At 42.5% G+C, this 12172-nt stretch overlaps 1 long non-coding RNA gene across 1 annotated transcript; it reads left to right on the top strand.

Moving 5' to 3' along the window:
* Positions 1 to 2780: 2780 nt before the first annotated feature.
* Positions 2781 to 10932, top strand: LOC120728365. The gene is made up of 2 exons (XR_005694708.1): positions 2781 to 5380; positions 6350 to 10932. It is a non-coding gene; the product is annotated as an uncharacterized LOC120728365 (long non-coding RNA).
* Positions 10933 to 12172: the final 1240 nt, after the last annotated feature.

Below are 12172 nucleotides of genomic sequence, written 5' to 3'. Positions count from 1 at the left end.
ACCCGGTGTGGTCTTCTTCTGCTGTCAGTGTTGTGCATTCAGAGATGTTCTTCTTCATACCTTGATTGTAACAAGTGGTTATTTTAGTTTCTGTTTGCCTTTCTATCTGGTCATGCTCTGACCTTTTCACTCAGAAAACTGACGATTACTGGATATTTTTCCTGACTCTGGAAACCCTAGAAATGGCTGTGTGGGAAAATCCTCACACCAGTTTGTTTGGCACAAACAACCACGGCACACTCAAATACTCACAAATCACCCTTTTTACTCCCATTCTGATGCTTATTTTAAACTCTGGCAGGGCATCTTGACCATGTCTACATGCATAAGTGCATACTTGACCTCCAGCCATGTGATTGACTGATCAGATATTTGCATTAAAAAGAAGCTGAGCAGGTCTAATAATGACTGTTTGCTTTCGTGCATCTACAAACCACAGCTATCTTTACAACAGCATATATATTCATTACAGTTGTATTTAATATACAACTAGATATGTTTTATATCTAGATATAAGATTTTATATAAGAATATAAGATATATATCTCTAGATATAAGAGCTCATAACATCAGCTGCATCATCTCACTAGCTGCTGCGTCACTTCCCAGCAGACTCACGTCAGTTTAGGCAGAATCCAGGCAGGACTCGGTGACCTGAAACTAATCACACTCTCCAAAAAACAAAATGATATTTATGTCAAGTCTCAGATGCTAAACATGATGAAAGGATTAACTTAGGTGGAGACAGGCTCACATTCAGTCGTTTTTTGGGGGGGGTTTTTGTAAGGGGGGTGGGGTGGGGGGTCCAATCTCTTTGAACAATTATGTGTGTGTGCAGTTGTGGGTGTCCTCTGTAGGGACAGGCATCTATTTCACGCCTCAGGTGTCTGTTCTGATTTTAAAGAGATTACGTGACATATGAAATCCACAACAGACATACAAAAACCCACCACCCTCCGTCCCCACCACCTCCCCTGCGATGTGTCATAAAATGCCTCCTGGGGCTCTTTTCCCGGCATCCTGCGAATACAGGCAGACATCACAGGAGCAGAGGTGACGGCTGCGGCACCCACACCTCCGTCTCCACCTTTATTTCCCTTTTTCCTGCGCATCATATGAGTGAAGTGGAGTCAAAGGCTTCACCAGCACCACCGCCACCACACAAAATCTCCCTCGCCTCCCTCCCTTCCCCAGAACTGTGAGGAGTGGAGGTGATTGATGTGCTCCGTTGGGAGTGGAGGTGTAGAGCCTGGATCATCATCAGTGCTGGCACAGAACAGATCTCTCAAAGGACATGCCAAAGCAGGAATAGATCCTGGCAGGACCAGATGATGAAATCTTCCCCTCTCCAATGATCCTCAGCCCCGTGGAGGATGGCTGAAGGGAGGGAAGGGGAAAGAGCTTAACGGAGAAGTGGAAGAAGGGAAATTTTTCAGCAAAGTCGCAACTAAGCTGCTATAATATTTCACAAGAGACACATTTGGATACGGCGTAATGAAAACGTACAGTAGATGTTGAGTCTGGGGAGAAGCTGTACTGAGCGTAAAAAGAAAAGAAAAAAAAGACAGAGGTGAAAAAGTACTTCACCAAACAGCCTAATCCACTCCTTGGCTCGCTGCACAATTTATCGTTCAAGAACAGGATTCGCAGCCAGCATTCAATTATATATCACAATGTATCAGGCTTTGCAGCGCAGTGGGGGGAGACGATTCTTTGTGTCTTCATGTAAACAAACAGTATTAATCAAAAAACGATTGTGTGCTGATCTCCAGCCAGGGAAGCAGCTCAGCTCATATCTAACAGCTGAGGATTTGTTTTGTTGCTCGGAGAATGAGCCCCATTAGGACCTCTAATGGCATTTCCACTCAGAAGAGTTGAGCTCATTAGTTGTGTTTCGAAAATCTGCCATTATGATTTTAATTGCACAAGCTGTACACACAGCAGTATGGTACGCAATCAAAGTCACTCTCTCTGTCAGGGTGACAGTGATGCGGCAGGCCCGTCCACGACTCACTTCTGTGAATGAAACTTGCTCTGATATATTTTGCAGAGAGGGACAGCAGAGGGCTTTGGAGTGAACGGTGCTTTTTTTGGCAATAGAATTGCATAGAGACTGGGAGCCTGTAGGTAGTTAGCTTCATCAGCACAAACTTGGCTTCATCTCAGAGAAAAAAAAAACTTATATTAGCTTTAAAGCTCAAATCATCTTTGATTAAAAAGAAATAAACAAACAAAATATCAACTAGGTTCTCTTAGGTGCACGTATGTGGAATTTCAAGCTTTTTAAAAGTAGGTTAAGGGCCAAAACCTTCTTTGATTCCTTGTTTTTTATTTAAGCTGTCTGTAATTTTTCATGTGCAGTGCTTCATGTTGCTCTATATTTACAGCGTGCTGTATTGTGAATCCTCGGTATCTCGGTAATTTCTTTTAAAATTCAGTCGAAAATAAAAAGGGAGTACAGACAAGCCTTCTGGCTGGTGTGTTGAAGTAGAAGATGATTAATTTTGGAGTATGCTCGGCCCTGAATAGCACACTTCAGTGGTGTTAGTACAAGTGTGCATGAAGGGAAGGTACACTTCAGACATGAAGCGCATAATCCTCCCGTCCTAGGAAAACCAGGACCATCACAGGTCACCCCTTGCACCCCTCCCACCACCTGTTTGACCTGCTGGACTCTGGTCGGTGCTGCAGGTAAATCAGGTCCCACACCTCCAGACTCACAAACAGCTTTTTCCCCTGTTACATTCAGACTGTTAACATACACCCCACCTCTGCCCACCCACCTCATCTGAGCCATAGTCTGAGTAACCCCCATCACTCGGACCACTCACATACAGACTCTATACTCCTTTGCACTACTTTCAAGCACTTTGTTCAATGTGTGCCTTTCTGCTGTTTTGTATATATTGTATATATTTCTATTCTATTCTGTTGTATTCTATTGTATTCAGAGTACCTGCCCACTTTGTTAGCTATACATACCTAGCATGCCTATCACATGGCAACAGCTCAATGCATTTATGCATGTAGACATAGTAAAGACAACCTGCTAAAAGTTAAGCTGAGCATCAGAATGATTAAGAAAGGTGACTTAAGTGGCTCTGAATATGATGTGGAAGGCGACAGTAACTCCAATAACCACTAGTTACAACGGCAGTATGCAGAAGAGCATCTCTAAACATACTACACTTCCCTTAAAAGTAAGTACTGCCCAGAGAGAGAGCTGCCCTGGTGGAGGTTTGCGCTCCTTCGCGTTGTATCTGGTTTTATACTTGTTCTACTTCTTTTACCGTCTGAACTTGTAGTAGTGCTAAAGTGAGCCTCGCTGAGCCTTTTCCCTTTAAACATGCTTCTTCTAACTCAATCCTATTTCACTCTCAGTTTGTCTTTTCTTGTGTCCCTTCAGTTTCATTTAATAGAAAAGCCCATTTTCTCCTTAAATCCAAGCCTGTTTTAATCACACAAGTGACTGCCTGACCGCCGTTTACATGATTCCTGGTGTCAAACACTATTTAGCACATCAGAGTGCTTCAGAAATCAATTTGTGCGCAGTAGCGATCGGTGTCCCGCTCCTGCTAGACACATTGATTAGGTACAAAGCTAGAAATGTGCTTGCCCTTGGCAGTGCGGCATGAAAGGCACTAGAAAGGCTCTCAAACCTGTAAGTCAAGTTGTGGTGATGGATTTGGTGACTGTGTGAACCCATGGGTGAGAGGTCTCTGAAATGCTCCAGTAGCAAAAAAGCTGAAGTACACTTTATGGCAACAGAAGATTTGTTTTATTTCGTTATTAATATTATTTTTTAAAAATTCCACAGTGCTATGAATGAGCACATTTATACTCACAAACAAGTGCTGCAGATTCTGCACACGCCTTTCTTGCTCCATACCACAGTTATTATTTTAATTAATGGAAAAGTCTACGGCTTCCCATTATTTTTATAGCAATGAGATATGTTCCAATAAAATTTAAAGTCCTTCACACTTTCTCCAGTGTTACACTCCCTAAATCCATGGCTCAGAGAAACTTAACATATAAGATGTCTCGACACTGCTGTGGTTCAACAAACCTTTAATAATGAAAACATGGTTATATAGAAAGAAAACAAACCAAGAAGAAGAACCAACCACAGTGAGTCGTGGATTCTGTTTTTTGCCCTAAACTAGTGTTCGTTAACTCAACTAATAGGACCAAAACTGAAAGCAGCACTGCTGGAAATGAACAATAAACTCTTAACTAATAAACAAAAAATGCAAAAGCAGAAAGACAATGCCAGAGCTGATGGAGAAGTGAGAGGAAACGAGTCGGATCTAACTTTCATCACCTTGTCTGGCCTCATACACTCACCCGGTGACCCTCTCAATGATACATTTACTGAAGCCAATCAGCCAATTAGGGATCAATCAGAGGAGAGAGCAGGTTAATGAAGGGTGGCAGAAAGACAATAGAAGGATAGAAGACAAAATAATCAGCTTTGAGATATGGTCCCACGATGAGATACATTTACTTCTTTAAATATATGAATAGTAAGTGCACCACATTTACTTGAAGAAAATTTCACCCCCAAATACACAAGCTTACAATCGAGTCATCAGACGAGCTCTTCTGTGTCTTAGTATACTTTTTGGTGCGTCAGTTTTATCTGCTTCCAAGTTAAAATTAAACATTTGCCACTTTCCCATAAGCAACCCTGGTATGTGTCTTATAGGAGGCAGCAAACTCTGTATGATAGGTGATAAGTTGTAAGGGCAAAGCAGCGTGTTTTCCAGTCAAGAGACAGCCTCGGACGTGGTGATGGCCTGTCTTCGCATCCTGTTGTTTTCCCAGAATCAGCCCTTTAATAAGAGATAGAAAACACCTGCTGTTCCTCTTCAAACTCACTCCCTGTTAGACACTTCAAATAAAAAAGCAGCGCGACTGGAGTCAGGAAGCTCTGCACCGAATGTGACTCTGGTGGGGAAATTGACAACCCTGTTTCTTAATGGATTTCAGGATGAAGGCTTTGATGGCAAAAGTTTAAAAGTGGCCTTTTAGCCATGGTAGGGACTTAAAATGACCCAAATGGAAACATCAGGTCATCTCCGTCGATGGTTTGCCTGGCTTTGCCTCCATTAGCTAAGCTAACATTGAACCTGGGGAAGATATTCATTATATCTCCTTCACTCATTTCTTTATTATTAGGTGGTGTTGCTAGAAATGCTTGCAAAACCTCATATAAAAGGCTCACTTTGTAATTGAGCCAAAAGTACAAAGCAAATGTTTGCATGCCAGCACATAAACTAAGACGAGCCTGGTAAAGAATCAGGATGTTAGCAGTTGCTGTGCAAAACCCTTGGTGTCTCTTAGAAAGAGCTCATCTTTCTGGCAGCAGCTGTTGCAGGTAATTGTACAGATCTAATTTCTCTTTTTTCGATAAAACATCCTAATTCCAAAATATGCATGGACTCTACTAATACTTTCATTTAAAAATTTTTAATCCTAGTCAAATTCATGGTTCTTACAGCCATTGTTTAGTCGCTGTCTGAAGACACGAGTTTTTCTGAAAGTTATCTCCCTCCCCAAGTTCTTCCCCGCTCCGTTCTGCTCTTCTTGACAGGAAAGCAATGAGGACTCGTTTCCTTCAACCTGGAAGTTCAGCCAAGAGCAGCGCACGCTGACATTTTTTCATACTTTTTATAATCCCGACTTTTAGAGAACTTGTCATGATAGCTCTGGAGCGCAGCCGGTTCATGTCATAGGCCCAGAGTGCACTGCACACGCAATGTGAGTGCAACCTTTGTAGGTCGTGATGTAGTAAACATTTAAGATTTGATAGACTTGGTATTTAAAGCATATTATGGCCCTCAAGCTGAAATAGTTTGCTCTTTTTTTTAACTGCTGACCATCATGGATTTGTTAAGGACAAGGCCAGCAGTACCTGAATGGTCTCCCTCCAGTGCTTCCCTCCATCCCAAGCCAATTAGTGATTCTCCTCATAGGATGTCCTGATCAGAGCAGGCAGAAAGCTGCTCAGCTCAGTTGACAACTGCTCCCCCTCCTCCCTTCCCTCCCCTCCCCTCCCCTCTTTCATCCCAGCATCCTCAGCACTCTCCCTCTCCTCTGCGCCCAACCGCGTGATTTAATTTGTTTGGTAATATCAGGATTGGCATGTTCAGCCCAGCTTCACTCTAAAGTGAAATTGGACAAGGGCATTGGAGCCTCACCATGTAAAACAGCCTCACCTTGACAGCTGCTTGAGTGGGCAGCGGATTGCAGGAGAGTGGAGGAGGAGGGAAGAGAAGTGTGTAGGTGGGAGAAGGATGTACCTGAGAGGAAGGCAGACACCAATTCACTTCTCTCTTTTCCGCAGGGGAGATTTGTGTCAAGGAAGGGAGCCAGCTACAAAGACGGAAGCTGTTCAAAGTGAAGACAAAGCACCAGGTGCTACTGGGGACCAACTCTCTACACAACAGCATGCTGGAGCTTGTCCAGTATGTCCAGTCAGCTTCCAGTGAGACCCTGACAGATAGATAGATCTACCTCTATCTGTGACAGATTTCTCATATCTATTTGATCAGGTCCAAATCTTTGCATTTAGAGATCACAGTATATGTACAAGAGGGCTTCTTTACAGATTTCCACAATGCTTCGCATTCTGTGGCAGCAGATATCGATTTTTTTTTTTTTTTAATCCATGGTTGAGTCAGATCCATTATGAGGATTTTTAAATATCACTAAAGACTGATTATACAAAACACTGTTTGGAATCTCACGTTTTCTTTTTCCTCTACAAGGAAATTGATGATATTAATAGCACTCATGCGTCTGTGTGCTTGAATAATATTACAAATATGGCTTAGCCCACCCACAGGAGGCTCTGTAGAGGTCAGGTGTAATGTGTGCCATGTTTTCAGCCAATGACGTCCTCTGGCAGCTTGATCCCATCTACCGAGACTAGCTATTGGGATATGGAACGTCACCTCTCTGGTGGGAAAGGAGCCTGAGCTAGGGCGTGAGGATGAGAGGTACCAGCTAGATATAGTCAGGCTCACCTCAACACACAGCTTGGGCTCTGGAGCAAGTCTCCTGGAGAGGGGCTGGAATCTGTCTCAGTCTAGTGGGGCGGTGGGCTTGGGTGGGTATCTTAGTATACCCTCAGCTTTCTCTCTTTAGGGTTGGGTTTTTTTTCTGGAGGACAAGAGGGTTTGTTCCCTGCACCTTCAGGTTGGGGAATGCATCTCGACTATCGTCTGTGCCTATACGCCAAATGGCAGTTCAGAGTACCCAGCCTTCTTGTAGTTCCTGGATGGGGTGTTTGAGGGTGCTCCATTTGGGAACTCTGTCGTCTTACTGGGAGACTTCAACGTTTATGTGGACAACAACAGTGCTACCTAGAGGGGCATGATTGGGAATAAAATTCAATTAATATAGCACCAAATAACAACAGCACTTATCTCAAAGCCACATTATATTGTAAGGCATAAATGAGAGATAACCTAACAATCAGATGATCCCCTATGTGCAAGCACTTGGCAACAGTGAGAAGGAAAAACTCCCTTTTAACAGGAAGAAACCTCTGGCAGAACTAGGCTGAGGGTGGGGCCTGAAAGCTGAAAGCTCCACCTCCCATTGTAATTTGAGATACTTTAGGAACCACAAGTAAGCCAGCAGTCTGAGAGCAGAGAGCTCCAAGATAACCTGGCGCCTGATGAATAGAAGTATAAAGTTGCACAAATTGCAAAAACCCTAGTACTGATGCCTCCAGTTGGTACAACACTTGAGTAAATGTTACTGAACCACTAGTTTAATTTAATAAAGCAAAAACAATAGCAATTCTAATTACTGAAAAAGTGGTCCTGCAGTACAACAACAATACAGCTAGGAATCCAGAAAGGCAAGCTAACTAGCTTAATGTAAATGCACAAGTGCGCTTCTATCTACTACTCTATTCTCTGGCTAACCCTTTTTTTTTTTTTTTGGCCACTTCTCTGCAGCTTCCTTCAGATCCAGGGCTCTCAGCTTTGACATCTGCATTATTGTGAGTGATACCTTCCAAGTTGACTTAACATTATTATCCCCACACAGCAGACCTCCTGCAAAAAGTTTAATAAAGGAGTGCAGAGGCTAAGAGGCAAAGCCTTGTATATGGAGTGACAGCTTAGCAACCCGGTAGAAAGACAAGTGAACCTTATATATATATATATATATATATATATATATATATGGAAAGTCCAGCTCCACGTCTCTTCTTCTCCTGCTGTAACTCAAACAGTAAAAGCTCCTGGACCAGAAACATGCTGAGGCAGCGAGGAGAGATGGTAATAAGATTAGTTTTTCTCAAAACTTTCATGCAAGGCAGATCATGACCATCATTTGCGACTATGTCACTCTGTCAAGGCCTCTGCTGCTTCTGATAAGTCACGGCGGCTTGAAGGACAGTGATGAAGAGCAGGAAAAATGTGAGTCCCTGAATGTTTAGCTGACACTGCTGCTTCAGAGCATCAGATCAGCCTGAGAAAGAATTGAAGGTAATTGGATTCAATAAAATTGTGCTGTAGTCGATCATTCTGTACTTTTAGAAAGTTGAAGCTTTGGCTCAGAGGTACACACACACACACACACACACACACACACACACACACACACACACACACATTCTCCGTTTGGATCCATCACGTCAAACAAAGTGAGATGGCCTAGATAGGTAGACGGGGAGACAAGCAGGGTGTTAGAGGGAGCAGAAAAGGAGTGGGGATCTGAGGCCAGATTCATTTCCACCTCCAGTGGAGGGAGACCACCTATTTAGCCTGTCTGTGAGAGGCCAGGCCACAGGGACGATAACAGATCACGGCCAATCAGCCACCGGAGCTCAGATCTAACTGATGGCCTTGAGAAGAGAACTCATGACTGCATTTCCCAAACTTACGACTTCAATTTCCATATCATTAAGCCTGTCTGCCGTGCTAGTTTCCATAAATCCACAGCAATACATAACAAATAATGGCTGTCACAAATGCGCCAGTGTCAGTGCTTGTGTTGTTCATCAGTTTATGTCCAAAATTGTGGCGTGCTCATTTTGTCTGTCACATCACCAGCATATAACCTTGTTAAGGGACATGGGGGAATATTTTGATGTGTTGCTGGAACACAGTGAAAAATCTTATTCTGTTGTTTAGCAAGTGAAAGAGTGGAAGGGTGGTTGGGGGGGGGACTTAGGGGGGTAGCCCCAATCTCCTGTCTTCCCACCTCATTACCCGCACCTGGATAGGACTGTGGGGGATCCTAATTTAAGTCACTCGTTAGCAAAGTCCTAATGCGTTCTGACAGCAACAAGAAAAAGGGATGGAGGGAAGGTGAGGAAGGATCAGGGGAGGAAGAGGGTGAGGAAGGCAGAGAATTGTCTTGACAGAGACAACCGCAAGACACAAAACTAGAAGGAGGGAGAAGGAGGGAGAACGTCTGTGCGTTACAAGAATTATTCTTATTTTTTGCTTTGATTTCCATAAAATGAGCATCATCTTAAATCATCCGAGCCCTCCGCTGTTGGCCTTGTATGCATAAACCATTAGATGCCTTTGCTAATGCACACAAAGTAATGAACACAATATCGTTCCCCTGCACTGTATGCCACAGCACAACGGGAAATCAAATAAAACCCTGTTTACCAAATAAATTCTTCTGTGTCTGTTAGGTCTGCCTCCGGTTGATTGTATGTTTTGCAGCAGACACAGCTGCACGGTAGCTACAAACACTAACAACACATCAGCATGCTGGGTGATGGATCGGAAGAAATTATCAAGGGAGTAGGGGTAAATTTGACTTGTGAGAGTGAAGCGTGGTGAATTTACACCTCCAAATGGGTTTGGAACAAGGTCGGAAAGATTTTCTGTGAAAGCAAATCCCTTTGTCTGCCTGATATTCAGAAGGATATATCCTCCATTACCTTGCAAGTCCAATGTTCACATCTAGCACAAATCCTATTTTGCAATCCCCAGTGAAACGTTTTACAAGATTTCCATATTAGGCCAGTTATATCCTGCGTTCAGTAATTGAAAGTCAGTGATGTCTCTTCCACAAGAGTGCTGGTAAAAGAGAAAAGCGTGATTCATTTGATGAGGAAACGGGGGTTTGTAGGTCTTTATTAAGTGGGGCAGAATAAAAAAATGTTAATATCAAAATGTTCAGAAGCAGGAACCCTGAAATTGATATTTATTTATCTATGATCAGGCAGCAGTCCTTTCCAAACCCCTAACCTTATTGTGACAATTGCTGCTGTTGCTTCTATTATTAAAAGGTCACGGCTCGATTCAGGATTCCTGGATGCCTCTTAGTTTTACACCTAAAATTTTATGTTATGTTATTATTAATGCGAGTGAGAACAAGGACAACAAGAAACCCCTTTTAAAACCTGAGACAACAACAGAATAAGAGAGGTTTGGAGAAGCAGGAGACCTGCAGGTTCATCTGGGTAGATATGAGAAAGTGCTCCAAACCCGCTCATTAGTCCTCACCTCCTGTGTAATTCTGGCTCAGCTGCCTGTCGAAGCAGCGCGGTGGGAGATGGAGACAGAGGCAGGGTAGGAGGAAAGGAGGGCAGGTGACAATATTCCTCACCGTGACATTTGCAGAAAAATTTTTTTTTTAACTTCGAAGGTGCTGAAGGATGAGCGTGAGAGGAAATATAGGAAATGATTAGAAAATGTCTGAATGAATGTGAAGCAGCTTTGTTTTAGTGTGTGATAGTGAGACTTGTTATAGCTGAGAGCATAAAACCTATGATGTGAAGTGTAAGATTATTCAAATATTTAAAATACTTTTTTTGTTGTTGTTGCGTTTTTACATGGCACTGTGTTACCGTGGTTACACACGATCACAGCAAAAGGGTTCCTGGTTCAAACCCTCATCCCACCTTCCATCACTGTTCTCAACACTTAATCTTGTTAACAAATAGAACACAAGAGAAAATATTTCCCCTTCTTTCAACATTCTTGATGACAAAATTCAAAATTATGTACAATTTGTTATACAAATGAAAAAGTTTAGTGGCTTTTTAGGAGCCAAATAACGAGAACAGAAAATGAAATGAAAAAATTTAGCAACTAGCAAGAATGTGGTGGAGGTACTGGGAGACAGGTCGTTACACGAGGAGAGTAGGATGAGGCTGTAGAAGGGCAGCAGCCCAGCTGCAGGACCAGTCCTTTGTGCAAACAGGAACAGAACATCCACAGCCACTGCAAAATGACCTCTAGTGGGCTACTCATGTGTATATTTATGACCAGCCTGCCAGAAACAGACTCCCTGAGGGTTCCATGAGGGTCCGATGTCCTTTAGCGGGACTTTTGCTCACAGCCCAGCACCATGTAGATCAATTGGCATTCCTCAGAGAATACAGGAACTGGCTGGTCTGCCACTGGCACCCCATTATCTTTATAGATGAGAGCAGGTTCACACATTTTTTGTTATCCAATAAAGACTGATGGCCAGATGCTTTCTGGAAGTCTTCTTCTCCACTTTTGCTCCTTTGCTGAATTTTATCTTGAAAAAGAATCTGTGATACAAAACACAAACACAATCAGTAATGAGTAGTTAAATGTGGACTGCTCTGTGACAGACATGTTCTATATTAACAATAAAAGCACTAAAATAGTAGATTTTGGCAAACAGCATGTTTGCGTGTCTGTAAGTTACTAAGTATCAGAGTAGTGTGCATGTCTAAAGAGGTTATGTAGCTCTAAAGTAGCTTGAAATTATATTATATTTACTTAGAGTGAGCTATGTAATAGCTGTACATTTTATTAGGTAAACAGCCTTTTGCACTTGCACATGCATTGATGGTCTTCTCGGCTATAAATGTGGACTGCTGGATAAATAAAACGTAATTACTTGAATGCTGATACCTCATTTGGAAAACTTAACCCGCGCATGAACTACCCCTGTTAAGACCAATACTATACAATAATCGCATAATAACAGTAAATATAAAGGGTCGCTACAAAGTCTCACAGTGAGACACAGTAGATGATAATGGTAAACATGACCCATGAAAGACAGCATGCAATACAACATGTACAGTGGTAATATGTACGTCTTTTTGTGTAACCCTGTCACCAATAAATCATTTAATGACTCTACAGAGAAGAAAAACAAACAAATAACCCCAACTCTATCTGACAGCTGAATAAATAAATCTGCC

The sequence above is a fragment of the Simochromis diagramma genome, unplaced genomic scaffold (genome assembly GCF_900408965.1).
Source record: "Simochromis diagramma unplaced genomic scaffold, fSimDia1.1 OVJJ01000208.1, whole genome shotgun sequence".
NCBI classification, from domain to species: Eukaryota; Metazoa; Chordata; class Actinopteri; order Cichliformes; family Cichlidae; genus Simochromis; species Simochromis diagramma.
Note: the sequence above shows the minus strand (reverse complement) of the source record. Positions and strands in the feature narration are given on the sequence as shown.